Here is a 23123-nt window from a genome sequence, read left to right on the forward strand (position 1 = left end):
AGTCACACATAGTGATCTACCTCCCTCCCCCTTAAACACACACCTTCAGACACGTCGCAGCGAGAGGAGAGTCTTAACCACACTCGTAAAGCGCTGCTTTATTGTTGTGATTGGCAGGTGTTTAAGGGGCTTGATGTGATCCAGACCTGAGTACTTAAAGTGTGTATTGCCTGCGGACAGTTTTTCCACACAGCCATCCCAGGGCTCATCCCTCACTCATTAGCGGCTGGCATACAGTACTACTGTGTTTGTTAGCACCTGGCAGCAGAGCTCTTCAAGCTGCTTCTTATTTTGTTGTGGGCGTGCTTGTGATTGTTAGCGCTTGAAATTGCAGCTTTCTGTGATAAAGTTGAAGCTGCACACCGTGGGTGTGCATTGGCGCTAATTCACATGGGAAATCTACATTGTAGAAGGGTAATTCCATGGTAACGGAATTACGCTTTGACTCAGATTTTTCACTTTAAAATGAATGCCAAACAAAAACCATAGATTTTTCAAAGTTTAACAAACCATGCAACTCTATGCACAAGGATGAATTTTAACCATTTCTACTGAAAAATTTACAAAAACGAATTTGGAAGAACTGTGCAGATGCAAAGTTTCTTAACTTTGGTGTACTCAGTATTGTACTCTACTCACTGTACTCAGTACTACTGTATTGTACTCTACTTTGCTCTACTCACAGTGCTATGCTGTATTTTATTGGACTGTACTATACAAACTTGTGAAACATACGTCTATGATAGGTTCAGATTTGCTCCAGTCCTGTCCGCCTGTGGACGTTAACATCAAGGCCAAGGTGGACTGACCAAATTTCAACTACTTTTCTGTGTCAGTCAGTGCTCAGTGGGTGAAGGATGCTGGTTAAAGTAAATATAAGGAGAAGAGGCTCATGGGTAGGTATCAGTAAGAGCTGGGAGGTGATATTAACTAGAGGGTGAGCGATAGAGAGGGAGGGGTTGTCGAGACTCGGACTGTTTTAACACTCTTGGTTTGACTATCAGACAACCGAAAGACAAAGAAAAGTTATGAGCTGAACAAAACAGTATCCCAGTGGAAGGGAGGACAGTAGAAGGTGACCCACCTGTGGTTTGTGACCAATTCAGTTGCGGTAATTAAGTTACTGATTATACATTTTTTGGGTGGGGGTAAAGCCGTTACCAAAATGACGTTTTAATCATAATTCATGAACAACGTGTATCAGTAAAATCATAACTAATTGGTAGGTCTACCATTTACTTGTTACGTCTGTGAACTTTCATTATCCTCCCTCCTCACGAGGGGGAGAGATTCTAAAATATCTCAAAGATGTGGGATTTTGGTTATGGAATTACAAGGCAACATTTCTTTAACTTACAGAAGGTAAACAATTTCTCCAAAACTAAATGTGTTGATTTTAGTTGGCAGGGGTCTTTACGTCAACATTATTGTGTTTTGATGTATTTCTGATACTTTTTCTGGTAGATGTTTTCTAAGACCCCCTTTCCATCTGTTTATCCAGAAATCAAAGCCTTTACTTATGCCACATTTTATAAAATGGTTGAAAAATGTATCTATGCCTTCATTTCCCAAGCCATATAGACTCTTAGCTTTCATTTGACACCCAATTTTGATATGCTCCTATGAACTTCACATGTTGGTGCTCATGGGTCCTTTTCGATGAAAATGCCCAGTGTACATGAGAAATAAGGTTAGCTATTTAATTTTCCGTGTGTGTGAAGTCTCATTTATGTCTGTCAGTCTCATCACTTTCTTGTGACTCCACAAAGCTCCACAACCAGCACTGTTCGGCGTCCACCAAATGGAACCTTTCACCCAGTCATCTTTGACCCCTCAGCAGAGGTCGCTGACCATTTGTTTCCATATCTCTGCCGTCCCACAGTCTCTGTTTGTGCCTTTATGACTCTTATAGAAACACCTACTCTCTAGACCAGTAGAGGATGCCTCCGCCTCAAGATCAAGTTATTTTCCACTACTTAGTATTTCTGTTTTCTGATCTAAAATGTTCATATCCTCTGCTGTGAGTTATAAAATTAAAATAAAGATTCGGCCTCAGCGACAATTATTTGCATAATTCAATGGATGTTTTGTGCACAAAGGTGATGACTAAAGTGTCTTATAAGAAATGTTAAAATCTGACAAATCTGAAATTGTCTTTCTGGGCCGGGCATCAGTTAAACTGCAGTACCGAAGCAAAACTGTAGGAGCAGTCAACTGTGTAATAATAGTGAAGACATCAAAACTATGAAAGAACACATATGGAATCATGTAGTAACCAAAAAAGTGTTAAACAAATCAAAAATATATTTGTGATTCTTCAAATAGCCACCCTTTGCCTTTATGACAGCTTTGCACACTCTTGGCATTCTCTCAACCAGCATCATGAGGTAGTCACCTGGAATGCATTTCAATTAACAGGTGTAATTTCATAGTTTTGATGTCTTCACTATTATTCTACAATGTAGAAAATAGTACAAATAAAGAAAAACCCTTGAATGAGTAGGTGTTCTAAAACTTTTGACCAGTACCCTATATAAATTATATATATATATTTTTTTATCCACGTGACCTCTGCCATGTTGCATCACTAGTTCTGTGTTTTGGGTTAATTCCCAGGAAGCAGGTTTTATGGCAAACTATGAGACCCAGAGAGTAATCTGATGTCTAAGCGTAGGAGGGGATATAGAGGAAATGGGATGGTTAGAGGACAGGGCAGTGGAATGGTCTGATAAGCTCCAGAACAGATAATGGACTGTATGCTGTTTTGTCAGATTTTGTGGCATCAGCCAGACACTTTTCGAGGCTTAAAGCTACAATCCTTAATGGTGAAACAGCCACGTCCATTTGCGATATTACAACAAAGAAGTTACGGAAAACAACACTTTTTTTTTTTCTCCTCAGACATCATTGTACGTGCGATAGAGCACAATATGTATTGCACTTTATTTTTATTTTTTTTGCATGACGCTCCTCAGTTCGGCTAACAACGGTGGTGGGGTGGCCATGGTGCTGTTTCCCGCTACTGCGGATCTCCGCTTTAAAGGAATCACAATTCCAAGTATTCAAATCCCTCTTTATATGGTTTTAAACTCCCCGTTTAAAGCTGTTCCTGGACCAGCCTTGTGTCTTGAAACTCTTATAGCCCAGCCTAGAACTAAGAAAGGGAATCCTGATCCTAGTACATCATAAGCTTTGGGGGAAAGTTGGACTTCCCAAGCCTGCATGGGAATAGATTTGCAAAGTCATTGTCATTGTTGTCATCATCATCGCCTAGCAACGGAGTAGAGAGGAATGTTCTTAGTGGGCGAGTTCTCCAACAGGTGGCCGAGGGGGGTGGGAGGATGAATGTGTCCCATGATTTATGATTCCCCTCAACAACTAAAGATGAAGGGTACAATAGTTATTCCTCTCATCTCCTCCCAAGCCTCACCAGACCTGGGGGAGCAGAGTCATTAGGGACATTACCATGACAATGGGGAGGACAGGGAGAAGAGCCATAGATGGAGGGAGTTTGACACACTATCCACCATGATGGCACCTAACATCTCTTAATAACAGTGTATTTTGCATTCTAACTTAAATGTATTTGTTTTGGAACTTTTGGTGCCAACATAGTCTTTGCATAGTGTCCATGGAGCAATGTCATAATGCGTCCCCAAGCTAAAGTATTGTATCACTGTTTATGAGTGTGCATGTTTATCTCGTATGTGTGTGTCAGATGCTGTTGAGGAATCCTGCTGGTTCTTGTAGCATCCTGTTTGTCTTGGCTGCAGCCTGCAGTCCTCTGCTGCTGTTTCTGTACTGTTATCATTCCAACTGGAGTATCCTAGCCTCACGTGCACCCATCAACACTGTGTGCGTGCGACGCTGACTGGCACCATCGAGAAGCGTTTGCCATTTGAGCACTGCAGCTTCCTCTGATATGTGGGAGTAACTAAGGACTCCTGAAGTTGAGTGTGTGTGTGTAATGTCACAGGGCTAGAGGGCTGAGGTTCCCTGTGCAAGTTGGGTGTGCATATTTCTAACTGTGCCACTCTCCTGTCTGATGTGTTAATAATGTAAGTCTGAGTGTATGGTTGTATGCATGTCTGAGTGCTGGTATGCATGCATGATTGTGGGTGGGTGTGTCTGCCTTTGTATTCGTCTGTCTGACTGTGTGTGTGCGTATCAGTCTGTGTGTGTATGGCTGTCTGACTGTGTGTGTGTGTGTGTGTGCTCATGTACACTCGACTTGTAACTCGTATCACACAGGGGATGCCTGATTTCCAGACGCAGGCCAGGGCCTGTATTCACGCCTGACTACATCGCCCACAGAACCCCGCCTCGTATTACCCGTACGGCCAGGCAGGGACGAACACAGCCACATAGCCAACGTGGGCTCCTTCCTTCCCCCTCTAGTTGACTCACTTGACTCTCCCCGTCTCTCTCCTTGCGCTGCTCTTTCATCAAATCACTTTCCTCATGTCCTGTCACATCTCTACACTATGGACTCATGTGACTCCCACATACTAAGGGAGATGTGGGGGGATCAAGTTTCTCTTCTCCTCACGTTTCCTCATCTTCTCCCTCTCTCCTTGCGTTTCTCTCTCGTCGAGTCTCACCCCCGCCTTTCTTGTGAAGTCTCCCCACTTTCCCTCTCCTTGCCGAGAAGGTAGTTTCAGAACTCCCCCGCCCCCATCTTACCCCAGTGGAAAAAGTTGTCGGGACTGTAACTAAACTCAGACCAACGCTATATATTCGGACCAACTATGTCTATTGGCACGCTCTCTGTACATCCAGTCCTGGGCAACATGCTCGGTGCTGTATCTTTTTAGCTCGAGGTGGAGAAGAGATGAGTGCGAGGGTCCACTGGGGTCTCCTCCTCACGTGAGCCAAGCCAAGCGAAAGCTGTCTATTCTGACCATCTACCGCTAATTGCACTTAGCACATACAGTCCACTCTGCTGTACCTGTGGAAGAAGTTGGTTTATTTACACCATGAGTGTGAAGGTAGGCCGGGGGAATCTTCTTCACGTGAGCTCAGCCCAGTCGAGAGGAAGGACAATGTAGCAGCGGAGGTACTTAAAGGACCGGAGACTCAGGATATCCTCGGAGGCAGAGTGGACGGAGTGGTGACAGGAAGTCCCATGAGCTGAAGAGGCCTCTGGGAGTGTTCTGTTCTTAGGGACAATATTTTAGGAACTCCGCTCGGCCGGGCGATCCCCTCCCCTCTTTGTTTGAACAGGGACTTCCCCAGTCAGACACTCAGGAAAGGAGAGGCTTCCCTCCCTCAGCAGGACCAGCCCAGCCCTAGAATACGATGATAGTCTCATTTAGTGACACTTTTTGTAATATCTTTCATTAATTAGCCGCTATGTCTGTAAATGGAAGTTATTATAACGCGTTACCAGCTCTGAGCATTCACTCCTCTCTAAATGGCTGGAGTACAGCCCCTATTGATGACTTAAGTAGCCAGACATACACACACACACACAGTCACTGCTGCCCCAGAGGGGTTACACAGCAAAGCGATTTCTACAACTGGTTCTCAGGGAACAGAAGCTACTTCCTGGAGGTCAGAGTGAAGGTGACCCGGCTGTGACGACTTCCTCTCTGAGCTGAGGAAGGCCTAATTACCAGGCACACGTTTAGAGTTATGGACGTCATAGGGGGCAACTGGGGGCAACTGAGCACACACACACACGCGCATGCATGAACAAATATTTTGGCTGCTACTTTGTTTTGGCTCTCTGTTCAGCGCCTGTCAGGAAAGGTGGCGCGAAGGATGTTCTCGACAGTGGAGGATGCCATTTTATAAACACTAAAATGTGTTTGTTTGGGAGGGTGCTCACTGAGAAAATCACTAACAGTATTCTTTGAGGTGTGTTATGCTACTGGGATTTCATCTCTCTTTCCTCAGTCTCGCTCTCTCTGTAAATGTCTCTTACCTCCATCTCTGTCTACCCTCTCTTTTTCACCCCCTCTCACATTCTCTCTCTTAAACCTCCTTTCTCTGTCTACTGTTTTGGCCACCCTCTTCCATCTCTTCTCCCCCTCTCCCACTTAGCTCTGTCATTTTGTGTAGACCTACAGTAGTTCTAACAGTGGGAATACGATCCTATTGTCTAATGTGGCCGTGTGAGTATTGTGTCAAGTATACCTTTGAGCACACCCTTCTGTATGCAGCTGTTGTGTTATGTCAAGGTAGTTAGCAGATATTCCGAGCTCTATAACAAACCATTATTCAAGTTTTGTAAACCACATTGTTGAATCACAATGTTTTTGTGCACCTAGTCTGAATCTGATCTGGTATTGACCTTGAAGGGTTAAACAGTAGAGAACGTCTCTAGACGTACACCAAGTATTGATAGACTCAGCAACGACTGGTGTTTCAATGACTCTTGTTATTATGTCTGCTTGCGTGTTTGTCTTGGTGTATTGGAGATGTGTGTGTTTGAATTGCAATTTTGTGTCCTTGGTTACAGTTGCGATGCATTTGGATAAATTGATGAATAGAAGATTCTGTCTGTGTGACAGTTGATACAGTACCAGGTATTCTGGGTCGTTAGCCTGCTAGAGAAATGATTTCCTAATTCAAATCAAATCAAATCACATTTTATTGGCCACATGCGCCGAATACAACAGGTGCAGACGTTACAGTGAAATGCTTACTTACAGCCCTTAACCAACAGTGCATTTCTTTTTAACAAAAAAAGTAAAAATAAAACGACAACAAAAAAAGTGTTGAGAAAAAAAGAGCAGAAGTAAAATAAAATAACAGTAGGGAGGCTATATATACAAGGGGGTACCGGTGCAGAGTCAATGTGCGGGGGCACCGGCTAGTTGAAGTAATATGTACATGTGGGTAGAGTTAAAGTGACTATGCATAAAGAATTAACAGAGTAGCAGCAGCGTAAAAGGATGGGGTGGGGGGGCAGTGCAAATAGTCTGGGTAGCCATGATTAGCTGTTCAGGAGTCTTATGGCTTGGGGGTAGAAGCTGTTGAGAAGTCTTTTGGACCTAGACTTGGCACTCCGGTACCGCTTGCCGTGCGGTAGCAGAGAGAACAGTCTATGACTAGGGTGGCTGGAGTCTTTGACAATTTTGAGGGCCTTCCTCTGACACCGCCTGGTATAGAGGTCCTGGATGGCAGGAAGCTTGGCCCCAGTGATGTACTGGGCCGTACGCACTACCCTCTTTAGTGCCTTGCGGTCGGAGGCCAAGCAGTTGCCATACCAGGCGGTGATGCAACCAGTCAGGATGCTCTCGATGGTGCAGCTGTATAATTTTTTGAGGATCTGAGGACCCATGCCAAATCTTTTCAGTCTCCTGAGGGGGAATAGGCTTTGTCGTGCCCTCTTCACGACTGTCTTGGTGTGTTTGGACCATGATAGTTCGTTGGTGATGTGGACACCAAGGAACTTGAAGCTCTCAACCTGTTCCACTACAGCCCTGTCGATGAGAATGGGGGCGTGCTCAGTCCTCTTTTTTTTCCTGTAGTCCACAATCATCTCCTTTGTCTTGGTCACGTTGAGGGAGAGGTTGTTGTCCTGGCACCACACGGCCAGGTCTCTGACCTCCTCCCTATAGGCGGTCTCATCGTTGTCGGTGATCAGGCCTACCACTGTTGTGTCGTCGGCAAACTTAATGATGGTGTTGGAGTCATGCCTGGCCATGCAGTCATGGGTGAACAGGGAGTACAGGAGGGGACTGAGCACGCACCCCTGAGGGGCCCCCGTGTTGAGGATCAGTGTGGCAGATGTGTTGTTACCTACCCTTACCACCTGGGGGTAAGTCCAGGATCCAGTTGCAGAGGGAGGTGTTTAGTCCCAGGATCCTTAGCTTAGTGATGAGCTTAGAGGGCACTATGGTGTTGAATGCTGAGCTGTAGTCAATGAATAGCATTCTCACGTAGGTGTTCCTCTTGTCCAGGTGGGAAAGGGCAGTGTGGAGTGCAATAGAGATTGCATCATCTGTGGATCTGTTGGGGCGGTATGCAAATTGGAGTGGGTCTAGGGTTTCTGGGATAATGCTGTTGATGTGAGCCATGACCAGCCTTTCAAAGTACTTCATGGCTACAGACGTCAGTGCTGCGGGTCGGTAGTCATTTAGGCAGGTTATCTTAGTGTCCTTGGGCACGGGGACTATGGTGGTCTGCTTGAAACATGTTGGTATTACAGACTCAGTCAGGGACATGTTGAAAATGTCAGTGAAGACACTTGCCAGTTGGTCAGCACATGCTCGGAGTACACGTCCTGGTAATCCGTCTGGCCCTGCGGCCTTGTGAATGTTGACCTGCTTAAAAGTCTTACTCACATCGGCTACGGAGAGCGTGATCACATAGTCATCCGGAACAACTGGTGCTCTCATGCATGCTTCAGTGTTGCTTGCCTCGAAGCGAGCATAGAGGTGGTTTAGCTCGTCTGGTAGGCTTGTGTCACTGGGCAGCTCGCGGCTGTGCTTCCCTTTGTAGTCTGTAATAGTTTTCAAGCCCTGCCACATCCGACGAGTGTCAGAGCCAGTGTAGTACGATTCAATCTTAGTCCTGTATTGACTCTTTGCCTGTTTGATGGTTCGTCGGAGGGCATAGCAGGATTTCTTATAAGCGTCCGGGTTAGTCCCGCTCCTTGAAAGCGGCAGCTCTACCTTTTAGCTCAGTGCGGATGTTTCCTGTAATCCATGGCTTCTGGTTGGGGTATGTACGTACGGTCACTGTGGGGACGACATCATCGATGCACTTATTGATGAAGCCAGTGACTGATGTGCTGTACTCCTCAATGCTGTCTGAAGAATTCCGGAACATGTTCCAGTCTGTGCTGGCAAAACAGTCCTGTAGCTTAGCATCTGCGTCATCTGACCACTTTTTTATTAACCGAGTCACTGGTGCTTCCTGCTTTAGTTTTTGCTTATAAGCAAAAATCAGGAGGATAGAGTTATGGTCAGATTTGGAGGGCGAGGGAGGGCGAGGGAGAGCTTTGTATGCGTCTCTGTGTGTGGAGTAAAGGTGGTCTAGATTTTTTTTTCCTCTGGTTGCACATTTAACATGCTGGTAGAAATTAGGTAGAACGGATTTAAGTTTCACTGCATTAAAGTCCCCGGCCACTAGGAGCGCTGCATCTGGATGAGCGTTTTCCTGTTGATTTATGGCCTTATACAACTCATTCAGTGCAATCTTAATGCCAGCATTGGTTTGTGGTGGTAAATAGACAGCTATGAAAAATATAGATGAAAACTCTCTTGGTAAATAGTGTGGTCTACAGCTTATCATAAGATACTCTACCTCAGGCGAGCAAAACCTCGAGACTTCCTTAGTATTTGATTTTGTAAACCAGCTGTTGTTTACAAATATACACAGACCGCCACCCCTTGTCTTACCGGAGTCAGCCGTTCTATCCTGCCGATGTAGCGTATAGCCCGCTAGCTGTATGTTATCCATGTCATCGTTCAGCCACGACTCGGTGAAACATAATATATTACAGTTTAATGTCCCGTTGGTAGGATAACCGTAATCTTAAATCATCCAATTTGTTCTCCAATGATTGAAGATTGGCTAATAGGATTGATGGGAGCGGCAGTTTACTCGCTCGCCGTCGGATCCTTACAAGGCACCCAGATCTACGTCCACGATATCTCCGTCTCTTCCTCATGCGAATGACGGGGATTTGGGCCTTGTCGGGTGTCTGTATGATATCCTTCGCGGCCGCCACGTTGAAGAAAAAATCTTCGTCCAATACGAGGTGAGTAATCGCTGTCCTGATATCCAGAAGCTCTTTTTGGTTATAAGAGACGATGGCAGAAACATTATGTACAAAATAAATTACAAATAACGCGGAAAAACACACATAATAGTACAATTGGTTAGAGGGCTGTAAAACGGCATAAGGGACAGTTATTACACACAGACACACACACAGCAGTTGGGTAGATACTAGACTTTCTTGTCAGACAGCTTTTGTCGTAATCCGTTGTGGGAGAGAGGCTATTGGGGCTCAGAGAGCAGAAAAGCTGGGAAACTCCTCACACACATGCACACACACCAGGCAGATCACTAGAAATAGACTTCGATTTTGGACTTTTGAAAAGGTCCTGAAAACATCGATATATGCCTTCCTCGGAGCTCACAAATTTGTTTGTAAAATGTTGCCCGGCGCTGGCGCAAACTCATGATGCTTGGAGGCGACGCGTGCTGCTCAGACCAAGGCAAGCTGCTCAGACCACTGCAGTTCACAATGGTCTAGCAAGCCAGGAGAATACTTGATGGAAACAGCAAATGTTTTGTTATTTTGTTTTAAGCCTTCCCCAAACCATAGTCCTAACCTTAACCACTCGGAATTAATAGCTAAACTTAACCCTTTTGAGTTGTTTCTGTTTGAACCCTGTACCCAGGCGGAATTAACTATGTAACCACGTAGAATTAATGCATAAAAAATAGACGTTCATCCATAATACGTCAAATTTTGAAGTGAAACCATGAGGTTTTGTTGCAGGCTGCACGCCCCAATCCTCTTTCACCGAAGTGTGGAAAATCCAAGTCGGTGCCCAAGTATGAAAGGGACACAGCTTGGCTAGTTACCTTGGTGGAGAGGTTGTGATTGAATCAGCGCAACCACTAAAGAAAGAGAAGGGAATAGAACTGGAGGAGGAGGAAGGAAAGAAGGAAGAGAGGGCTGCATGGTGCGTGTGGTCTGTGACAGCCTGGAGAGGACAGAGGTTTAGTTCAATAAACAGGCCTCCTCTGCTTCCCTTGCCCCGGAGATTACACACAATGTTTAATTACTGACAAATCCTTCTGGAGAACACTTCACCACAATTTGGTGATGTGTGTGTGTGTGTGTGTATCTTTTCTCTTACGTGTGGGATATACTGTACATCGGTGAGTTGGTCAGTTGTGTTTTTTGGATTGAGCATCTGTGTTCGTCCTTCTGTCTGAATGTGCATAGTTGTGGTGTGTGCGTGTGCATTTTTGTGTCTACCACATCTGTGTCCCCCACTACTCCTTGAAAGCAGTGGGGGTATCATGTTGACCATAAGCACAGCTTGCAGTGCACGCTCTGCACTCTTTGTCATGGTTTCAGGCATGATGCAATACAGCTGCTGTAGCAACATCTGCCCATCAGACTTGGCTTGGATCAGTCCTGCCTGCCAGTCGTGCTGCAGCAGTGAGAAGAGACCCATACAGGTAGGTTAGATAACGATCAGTTAGTGAGGCTCCGCCCAGCTCTGAAAATCACTGACACTTCACACTCGCTAAAAGCAGTCCCTATGAATATCTGTACCACACACACACGCATAGGGCACGTATGGGGCACGTATGGGGCACATAGGGCACGTATAGGGCACGTATGCGAAAAAAGTATTTGATCCCCTGCTGATTTTGTATGTTTGCCCACTGACAAAGACATGATCAGTCTATAATTTTAATGGTAGGTTTATTTAAACAGTGAGAGACAGAATAACAACAAAAAAATCCAGAAAAACGCATGTCAAAAATGTTATAAATTGATTTGCATTTTAATGAGGGAAATAAGTATTTGACCCCTCTGCAAAACATGACTTAGTACTTGGTGGCAAAACCCTTGTTGGCAATTACAGAGGTCAGAAGTTTCTTGTAGTTGGCCACCAGGTTTGCACACATCTCAGGAGGGATTTTGTTCCACTCCTCTTTGCAGATCTTCTCCAAGTCATTAAGGTTTCGAGGCTGACGTTTGGCAACTCAAACCTTCAGCTCCCTCCACAGATTTTCTATGGGATTAAGGTCTGGAGACTGGCTAGGCCACTCCAGGACCTTAATGTGCTTCTTCTTGAGCCACTCCTTTGTTGCCTTGGCCGTGTGTTTTGGGTCATTGTCATGCTGGAATACTCATCCATGACCCATTTTCAATGCCCTGGCTGAGGGAAGGAGGTTCTCACCCAAGATTTGACGGTACATGGCCCCGTCCATCGTCCCTTTGATGCGGGTGAAGTTGTCCTGTCCCCTTAGCAGAAAAACACCCCCAAAGCATAATGTTTCCACCTCCATGTTTGACGGTGGGGATGGTGTTCTTGGGGTCATAGGCAGCATTCCTCCTTCTCCAAACACGGCGAGTTGAGTTGATGCCAAAGAGCTCGATTTTGGTCTCATCTGACCACAACACTTACACCCAGTTCTCCTCTGAATCATTCAGATGTTCATTGGCAAACTTCAGACGGCCCTGTATATGTGCTTTCTTGAGCAGGGGGACCTTGCGGGCGCTGCAGGATTTCAGTCCTTCACGGCGTAGTGTGTTACCAATTGTTTTCTTGGTGACTATGGTCCCAGCTGCCTTGAGATCATTGACAAGATCCTCCCGTGTAGTTCTGGGCTGATTCCTCACCGTTCTCATGATCATTGCAACTCCACGAGGTGAGATCTTGCATGGAGCCCCAGGCCGAGGGAGATTGACAGTTCTTTTGTGTTTCTTCCATTTGCGAATAATCGCACCAACTGTTGTCATCTTCTCACCAAGCTGCTTGGCGATGGTCTTGTAGCCCATTCCAGCCTTGTGTAGGTCTACAATCTTGTCCCTGACATCCTTGGAGAGCTCTTTGGTCTTGATTGCTTTTGTGGACAGGTGTCTTTTATACAGGTAACAAACTGAGATTAGGAGCACTCACTTTAAGAGTGTGCTCCTAATCTCAGCTCGTTACTTGTATAAAAGACACCTGGGAGCCAGAAATCTTTCTGATTGAGAGGGGGTCAAATACTTATTTCCCTCATTAAAATGCAAATCAATTTAACATTTTTGACATGTGTTTTTCTGGATTTTTGTTTTTGTTATTCTGTCTCTCACTGTTCAAATAAACCTACCATTAAAATTATAGACTGATCATTTCTTTGTCAGTGGGCAAACGTACAAAATCAGCAGGGGATCAAATACTTTTTTTCCCTCACTGTATGCACACACACACACACACACCACTACCATCCTCTTCCACTTCCTTTTTGTCTAGTTTCTGGGGTGACTTGGGGTCAGAGTGGGTGGGCCTGGATCCTGGATCTTCCCAGTCCTACACCCTCCTCAGTCCTCGCCTGACTGACAAAATATTCAAAATAATGGGGGAGTGAGGGTGTGGTTATTTTGACGTCGTTTTGCAGAAGTAAGAAGTCTGCAGTTCCTCTTTCTTCTCAGGCTGCCCCTCGCGACAGGATCTTGGCACAGGGAAATCAAAACAAACTCCCACCCGTCCCTCCCTCCTGTCCTCCCTCAAGTCCTCCCTCCTGTCCTCCCTCAAGTCTTCCCGCCAGTCTCAGCACAGCAACACAGCCGGCCTGTCGCCAAGTATATGGTAACTGCATCCCCCGGTAACTGCATTGCTATGCCATTGGTCTTAAAGGGCCAGTGTTCCAGGAAGATTAGCTGATGTTATGGCGTCAGGTAATGAGTATCCTAATATATACAGAAAGTATTCAGACCCCTTGACTTTTTCCCAAAAAAAATTACGTTGCAGCCTTATTCTAAAATTGATTAAATAAAAAAAATCCTCAGCAGTCTACATTACTTGTTGTATTAAAAACAAACAAATACCTTATTTACATAAGTATTCAGACCTTTTGCTATGAGACTCGAAATTGAGCTCCGGTGCATCCTGTTTCCATTGATTTATCCTTGATGTTTCCACAACTTGATTGGAGTCCATCTGTGGTAAATTCAATTGATTGGACATGATTTGGAAAGGCACACACCTGTCTATATAAGGTCCCACAGTTGACAGTGCATGTCAGAGCAAAAACCAAGCCATGAGGTCGAATGAATTGTCCGTGGAGGAAACCTGGCACCATCCCTACGGTGAAGCATGGTGGTGGCAGCATCATGCTGTGGGGATGTTTTTCAGCGGCAGGGACGGGGAGATTAGTCAGGATCGAGGGAAAGTTGAACGGAGCAAAGTACAGAGAGATCCTTGATGAAAACCTGATCCAGAGCGCTCAGGACCTCAAACTGGGGCGAAGGTTCACCTTCCAACAGGACAACGACCCTAAGCACACAGCCAAGACAACACAGGAGTGGCTTCGGGACAAGTCTCTGAATGTCTTTGAGTGACCCAGCCAGGGGCCGGATTTGAAGCCGATCGAACATCTCTGGAGAGACCTGAAAATAGCTGTGCAGCAATGCTCCCCATCAAACCTGACAGAGCTTGAGAGGATCTGCAGAGAAGAATGGGAGAAACTCCCCAAATACAGGTGTGCCAAGCTTGTGGCGTCATACCCAAGAAGACTCGATGCTGTAATCTCTGCCAAAGGTGCTTCAACAAAAGTACTTTTTTTTTTCTTCTAAAAACCTGTTTTTGCTTTGTCATTTTGGGGTATTGTGTGTGGATTGAGAAAAACAACAATTTAATCAATTGTAGAATAAGGCTGTAAGGTAACAAAATGTATAACCCCCCCCCATTTCACAAGACAGACTCATTGGCTCACAAACTAAACCACTCTGACTCTAAATGTCTTGCTAGATCACTTCAATCACAGTTTAGCCAGAATGAAGCATTGTTTAACAGTGTTGAAGAAAGCCATATTGTGACGGCAACTCAATTAGGTTGGTCCTTGGACAGTTGGGACAGCTGGGTAGATTGCTGCCCTGTCCTGGCTAGGTCTGGCTGGCACTGAGGGCTCCAGATGTATCTGATTCGGCTGATCTTACAAAAATGTTATGCTGCGTTTGTCAGTTGTATAATTGGCCAACACACATTGCCAGTGGTGTTGAACAGAGTTGAGGTAATTGTCACTGTAGAAATAAGTGGAAACCCAATCCTCTTGTTGGGTTGCCCTTTAGGAATAGTGCATGCATTTTGCCGTGGTTTCGAATTATTTCAAACCAATCCGTGTCAAGGAGCAGTAGTATGGAGAAGTTCTAGGAAATGTTTACATGGACGAGCAATTCAGAGCTGCAACAGAGTGGTAATATTGAGCAGATGTATGTGGAGGTGGTATCTAGTCATTTTATAATATTGAAACCAGTGTTGCGCAATGATATCTAGCAGAGTAGTTGTATGGAGCAATAACACTGAGTCCTTGGCAATGATATAGCACATCTATTTTTTATTTCACCTTTATTTAACCAGGTAAGCCAGTTGAGAACAAGTTCTCATTTACAACTGCGACCTTGCGATCTATGGGTGGCATCAGTACATAGCACTAGTATCTAGAAAGATCTACAGAGTAGTAGTCAGTATTAGTGAAAGACAAGAGCTCTTACTTAATAAAATGACTTATAAAATACTTTCCAACAGGCTGTGGGTGCTGCCTTTTGATCTTGCTGCAGGTTTGGAAGCTAACATGGAACCACTGCTCACCACAACACCACTGCTAAATGCATTGGCCTTTTCCTTTTAATAGGCCTGGCTTCTCCTGGGCCTAAACCTGGCAACCCCTACTCCTCTGCCACTTAATGATGGAGAGAGCAGGTACTGCACTGCCAGGAACCTGAAACTTGATGACTGTATGTCAACCCCGCCTAGCCTGGCCTCTTCTCCTCTCCCCCCTTTAGGTTGGCTCTGGTAAGAAGCCATGTGGTGCTTGTTCTGATGTGTTCTGGTTGGGGTGAGTTGGTTGGATCACTGGTCTGGTTGTGGTTTGCGATGCAGGCAAACTCCTAATTTGAGTGCTGTATGGAAAGGAACTGGACTGGGTCTGTAGTTTGTAACCCGAATGACCCATTTGATATAATATGATAATTTACCAGACTTTTATCCAATGCCAGTTTACTCATTACTCACAAAATGTTCAGTATGTGGCCATTGCCAAAATACAACCATAAACTTTGTGTAGCCAGCACCGCGCTCCAATCAACCATGGAAATTGGTGTATCGGTGATTAACTTCTTCAGGTCACAACTCAAATTTCGCCCTTGGCATAAAGTAACTCTTACCTAAAGAATCTACGGACACAATTTCCAATATTCCCAAACTAAACTTGTAGAATTTTACCCCCCCCCCTCCCCCCTCATAGATTTAACAGACCAAAACTCTGAAGACTATCGCTTCCTTCCTGTGACTGTCGTAATGTCGGTTGTGTGTAATCTCTTTCTGCTCTCCTATTAGTGGCGATAATGGGCACAGACAGTGAAATGAGCCAGAAGCTCCATTTGCTCCATTCCATTCAGTTAATGTGACTTTTTGTAATTATTCTGATAATGCGCTACATTTACTGCTATTACATTATCTCATCCATCAGCTACTCTCTAATGGAAAAGTGGATGTATGGTCTGACGGGCCATGGTAGCCAGTGTTTCTTTGGGGGGAAATTAACAAATCTTAGCCTTGTGGATTGCGTTAGTGTGAGCGAGCACTTGCTGTTAGGTTTCATCATGCGTGATTCTGGCACCCTGTGGAGAGAGACGGAGAGTTAGTTCCTGCTTCCGCTAGGAAGGATCTGCCCTGAATCCACAAAACCCTGGACACGCATGCGCACACACATACACATACACACACACACACACACACACACACGTTCAGAATACCAAAACCATCTACCCTCCACCAGTGGCCAACGTCATCACCTCCCCTCACCTTTAACACATTAGACCTGATAGCAGGGTTACATGAGATGTCTACATCTCCTCCCTGCCAGTAGTACATAACAATCTGGGGAGGGGGAATGGGGAAGGGTCCTCAGTATTTATATATATATATGGGCGCCAGAGGGGCTTAAAATTTTCATTGCGGTTAGTTCCATTGCTGCCCCACTTTTAGGAGTTTAGAAAAGTCTGAGCTAAAATGAGGAGATTAGTCATGCCTTCAGTTTGCTGCTCTGGTCTGACTCTCTCTGGGTTCCCACACAATAATGACATTAAACAAGATGGCAGCCGAACGGAACCAATGCTCAAGTCATTTTAGATGGAACCAAACTGACTTATGTCTCTTGAGCTGTCTAAGAAATTATTACAACAACCACTATAACTGTTATTACATGTTGTTTACAATGTTTAAGGGTGCTATAGGTTATTGTCTATGCCTGACACATCTTCTCAGATACTTATAAGGATTGTTGACACAAAATATAAAGCACACATCTCACAGGAATAGCAACTTCCTACACGACACAAAATGGCACTTGGCACACCTATTCAAACACCAAATACCCATAGACACACCAATGTAAATTACTGTCAGTGTAAGCAGAGACACCTGCCCTAACTCAGGAGTTAGCCAGTCTCCAGGGACTGTTTGAGAGTAGGGGATCGATGAGTGAAGTGCATAGTGGATCAATGGGACACCATTAAAGAGATGAACCTGGCTGGATTTAGCACTACTAACAGGGTCATCCATGGGAGCTTACTCGGTTGTGCGTGTGCGTGTTTCTGTGAGCTACTTACTGTCTACCCACTTTGACTTTCTGTACAAAAATATTTTATATTTTCACAGATATACATGTAGAAGGAGAAATAAAATTAATTTGGTTGTATTTTCATATTTCAGTTTTCTAGTATATTTTTGAGAGGAGCCATGTATCATTCGTAGAGAGGTATTATATAGCTGCATGGTAGTATATTAGCTGTAAGGGCTAGCTATGTGTCTCAAGTATCTGCTGACAAATAGTGTCATTGCGTTTGGGTCAAATAGGTGCTGAGGTGAGGGGTACTGTGTATTTGCTGAGTGATACTGTGTTAGATCACCTTCACACACAACAGATGGAGACAGAGAGAGAGAAGAGTAGTAGTCAGACGAGCAAAGCAGACTGAATTGTCCATCTGTCCACACTTGACTCCACTCAAAATGCTTTGCCTCACAACTGACACTTTGAAATGTCAACCGCTGTAACCATTTTAGTTGATTGACTCGTGCAAGCTTCAAGATATCTGTAAAAAATAATATCCTGGCTGACCTGTACTCCAGTTAACTTCTTTACGTGCACGTGCCGCGAACGCACGGACACACCTACTACCTCCACCCACACACACCTCCCTCACCCCACACATACCTCCCTCCCCCCACACACACCTCCCTCTTTCCAACTGTCTCCCCTGCTTTTGTCTGTTCTCCTTCTCAGCCTGTTGATTAATGGACGGCCCAGACAAAGGCTCCAGTCAGTGCCAGATAAATACAAACACATGTTCCTCATCTACCACCCAGCTCAGCAGAGCGGAGCAGAGGGGGAAAGGAAAGGAGGGATGGGGACAATGGAAGGTAGTGGGGATAGGATTCCCCCGTTCCATTCCTTAGTAAAGCACCACCCACATAGATGTCCTGGAGGTGATGGAGTAGGTATGGAAACACACACAGACACGCACACAAGCACACATTTTGAAGCCCACACATATACACACAGACACACTTCAAGCCGCATGTGTCTTGTGACCCACCACCACAGAAACAAGAGGCATGTTTCTAGTCACAACTCTCCAGTCTTAACCCATGACCCAGCAGGATTTGGCTCCGGCCCACCGTTTGGGAAAAACAAACCTAAACAATGGAAAGCAGAGTTTTTAATTTGAAGGATTAGACTGATTTAGCGAGGTGTTAAAATGCCTGGATGGGCATAGCTTTATACTGGCTGATCATGGGTTTTGTCATTCAAAGACCTTTCAATTATATGACCACTTAATCATGGATAGGCCACTTGCGGTGTTCATTTCCTCACGTCATACTGCAGATGCCTTTTTGAATGGAATTTGCACTTGCATGAAGGAAAATGGTTGTTATACCCAATGCTTACTTCAGTCAGATGTAATACTTCATTTCTGGGCATCAAGTGGGATTCTTTGCAGATTTCTCCTGACCTTTTCTCACTCTTAAACATCTAGGATTGGTCTAACTGTTAAATCTACTACAGGGAAGATTCCGTGACACTGACACGACTCAAATACATAAGGGAAACCAGATGTCAGCTCACCATGTTGCACCCACCTGTTTCCAAATGCCACAGTGTTCCGTACCCCAAGCATGGGATGAGCTCCAGGATGTTCTGAACAAGCCCATAGGGGAGACCCAAATGCCACAGTGTTCCATACCCCAAACATGGGATGAGCTCCAGGATGTTCTGAACAAGCCCATTGGGGAGACCCAAATGCCACAGTGTTCCGTACCCCAAACATGGGATGAGCTCCAGGATGGTCTGAACAAGCCCATAGGGGAGACCCAAATGCCACAGTGTTCCATACCCCAAACATGGGATGAGCTCCAGGATGGTCTGAACAAGCCCATAGGGGAGACCCAAATGCCACAGTGTTCCATACCCCAAACATGGGATGAGCTCCAGGATGTTCTGAACAAGCCCATAGGGGAGACCCAAATGCCACAGTGTTCCGTACCCCAAACATGGGATGAGCTCCAGGATGGTCTGAACAAGCCCATAGGGGAGACCCAAATGCCACAGTGTTCCATACCCCAAACATGGGATGAGCTCCAGGATGGTCTGAACAAGCCCATAGGGGAGACCCAAATGCCACAGTGTTCCGAACCCCAAACATGGGATGAGCTCCAGGATGGTCTGAACAAGCCCATAGGGGAGACTGGCGGTGGAAACGTTCTGAAGGAGAAGAAAAGGCATGTGAATAAGACTGGCTTTATTAGGTATCTGTACTTTCTCAGTAGTCATATTAAAGCAGCCTTAGAGGAAGGCCTAGTCTCCCACATCAGTCAACGGGCTGTAGGCAGGGAGACAGAGTGGAACACACAGGTGCACGCACACACACACGCTCGTGGACACACATCCACACACATACATGCATTCTGGTGCACATGTACACACAAACGTATACTAATTTGCACACACACACACACCAGCTAAAAGGCAACCATGACAAGAACATTGGCCATCATACACAAATGCACACACCTATTCAACACGCCAATCCATGATGTGACACTGATTACAAGTACTCTCCTCTCCCTTTATCTAATCTAGAGTCTATAGAGTCTTGACACTACGACTATGAAGAGAGCTAGGGGGGATGGAGAGGAATAGATATATTGGGAGAAGGAGGGAGACATGAGTGAAAACATTGAGATGGAGGGAGCGGGTGTGTGTGGTTTTTATCACTCGAATCCCATCAATTGTGGTGTTCCCAAGGACGACGTGTCCTCAGTGCCTGGGTCTCCCTCTAGAGGCCCGCTGTACCCGTTATGCATCTCTCATCTTTCTATCTATACCTACTCCTCTCCTCTGAGCTCCTCCTCATCCCCAATTATGTGATGTTACCCAGTCTGTCCCTCGAGCACCACCCTTCCAACCCCTCCCTCCCTCCCTCCCCTTCACTCACTCCTTTCTCCATTCCCTCTCTCAAAGCATCTCTCTATCCCTCCCCTGCCACCCGCTCTCGAGGGTTACACTTATCTTTTTAGGTCTGGTGTCAGTAGCTATCCCAGTCACTGCGGGTGCACCCTGGCCTTTCCACTATGTCCGTCTGTCTTGTTTGTCTGTCTCTACGGTGATGTACTAGTTATACTGAGTACAGCCGCCTGCTTCACCCTTGTCCTACTTTCCCTAGATGCCATACAGAGCATGACAGCCTTTGTCAGCGCTTGTCTCATGTTGACACTGTGTACACACACACACACACATACAGTCACACACAGTCACATACACACACACACACACACACCCACAGTCACATACACACACAGTCACATACAAATATAGACGTTATACCGGTGGTCACCAACCTTTTCTGAGTCAAGATCACTTTCTGCGTCAACATGCAAGCCGAGCTCTACCGCTCAGATTTCTTTTAACATGATTTTAAAAACGCAAGCCTATGCAACATTAACCAATTAAAAACAGTACTGTAGCAATGAGCTTTGCTTTAATTGGCTTTGCTTGAATTGCCCTGCCAATGCACTGTTTTCCGGACTCCGATAGCATAATTATTCACCCGACCACTCAAATTAAGTTGGGAGATTTCACACTTAACCCCAAAATATACATTAGTCTTCACCCCACTCCCTCTCCTCTTCCCCCCTTCTCTCCCTAGACCCCGCTTCCCCCCCCATTTTAATTTGGGACTAAATTTTACATTTTAGTCATTTAGCAGACGCTCTTATCCAGAGCAACTTACAGTTAGTGACTGCATACATTTTTCATACTGGCCCCCCGTGGGAATCGAACCCACAACCCTGGCGTTGCAAGCGCCGTGCTCTACCAACTGAGCTACACGGGGGACTATACTTTGGAATCCTCCATACTACCCTCCTTTACCCCCTCTCCCCTTCTCTAGACCCCTTCTCCCCCACCCCTTCTTCTACTGTGGGACCCCCCCCCTCTAGACCCCTTCTCTCCCTCCTCCATTCTACTGTGGGACCCCCATGGAGTCCTGACCGATAAGACAGGAATGTTCCTGGGGTGAGCTCTTCCATCTTGTGTCACAGGGGGGGTTGGAGTTCTGGGAGAGCTGTTTGGATAGGCTGGGGTTACAGAGGGAGTAGGCTAGGCGGAACGGCCCACTGTCAGCCCCCCCCCCCTCGGGCTTGGTCACTCCTGAACCCTGGGGGTCAATGCTCATTAGGGCCTTTTTTCATGAATGTCAGTGAGCGGCCTGACCGGCTGGACGGCCCTCCTGCTGCAACCATTAGTCTTCCCCAGGCCAGGCAGGGTCAACTGACCACAGGGACAACCTTCAACCCTCTACCCCCCCAGTACACTCCTTCTACACCCCCCCCACAACAATATACTGCCACTGTTCAAGCCCTCCTACTACAGGCCTCAAAGTTTCCAAGTGTATTTCTTTCCTTTCACTGTCTCCTTCATTTTATTCCCTCTTGATACTTGGATGATATCATTAACCGCCCCCATTCCCTCGTCTCTCGCTCTCTCAGCAGATGATGCCTCAGAGTGAGTGATGCACCCCCGACATTCCTCATAACCGAGGTTGGCATTTAGAGCTTTAAATGTTACCCTCTGCTTTCTTCCCATGCATCACCGTTATGAGCCCATTATACAAGCTGCTCCCCATCCAATCCCACATCATATCCCAATGTTACCGCACCGCTCAGGCTTCAAATGCCATCCAGGTCAGTCACGTACTGTATAACCCTCCTTCCTCTCCATAACAAATGTCTGCATTGCCTCAAAGCTGCGTAGAGATGTGGTGAACTGATGTAAGGGGCTTGCATAATGGTCGTGTGTGTTTGTGTATAAACAAACAGCATGTTCTTCCAGGTATCGTTACATTCGAGAGGATGAGTAAGCATGTTGTTAGGGAGAAATTTGCGTAGATTCTTCAAAACGCCATTACTTTGAAACATCAAGTAGCGCTCTTATGGGGAAACGTTTTAAAAGGCTTTGAAAGCGATGACTGGTATATTGCTGTTGCTGTCTTTGTCAGCGAATGGTGCTTATGTTGTCACCGTCCTCTTGGCTGTAAGTGGAACATAGCCTACAACATTTGCCCCTGTTGCCCTTCTGCGCCTCAGTGAAGGTCACATGGGGGGTGACGGGTATGGGTGATGGGGGTGGTGACGGTGGCCTGATGGGGACTCTGACGGGCCTTAGGTGATCTGCTGATACAAGCCTGTCCTTCGCAATCTGTTCTTCTGCTGAGGAGAGAGAGAGAGAGACTCCATGGGTAGCCCACAGGACTGCTGGGAATAGCCGTGTAGCTAGTCAATGAGAGGCCTGCTCTGAGTGGTACCACCATGGGTCTGGGTGACGTCTGGTCTCTGTTGCGTGGTGCACTGTCAGCAGGCGACACAGTGGGTTTCAGCGCTAACTGGCCAGCCATTTTGGGCTCATGACTTTATGACATTACAGAGGAGGGATTTTATAAAAGAGAACAGTGTGTCCAGACAGTGTCCAGAGGGGCGCCATGTTCCATGGTTGCCTTTGATGCACATTTTAAGGGCTAATTTGGGGATGTTCCACAGCCTTGGAGGCATGTGCTGTATTGTGGTTTAACAGGACAGGTCCCAGCCATTTCTTCAACGAGCCGGACGTGAAGGATATCCTACAGACACCTGACAAGGCCCAAATCCACGTCATTCGCATGAGAAAGAGACGGAGATATCGTGGACATAGGACGGGGTGCCTTGTAAGGATCCGACCATCAATCCTTTTAGCCAATGTTCAATCATTTGAGAACAAATTGGATGACCTAAGATTACGGTTATCCTACCAACGGGACATTAAAAACGGTAATATCTTATGCTTCACCGAGTCGTGGCTGAACGACGACATGGACAACATACAGCTGACGGGAT

At 45.9% G+C, this 23123-nt stretch overlaps 1 protein-coding gene across 1 annotated transcript in view; it reads left to right on the forward strand.

The window, feature by feature from the left end:
• LOC121550468 (retinoic acid receptor alpha-like) overlaps positions 1 to 23123 on the forward strand; it is a 196554-nt gene that overhangs the window by 28421 nt on the left and 145010 nt on the right. The window lies entirely within an intron of this gene.

This window comes from Coregonus clupeaformis, chromosome 35 (genome assembly GCF_020615455.1).
Source record: "Coregonus clupeaformis isolate EN_2021a chromosome 35, ASM2061545v1, whole genome shotgun sequence".
Lineage (NCBI taxonomy): Eukaryota > Metazoa > Chordata > Actinopteri > Salmoniformes > Salmonidae > Coregonus > Coregonus clupeaformis.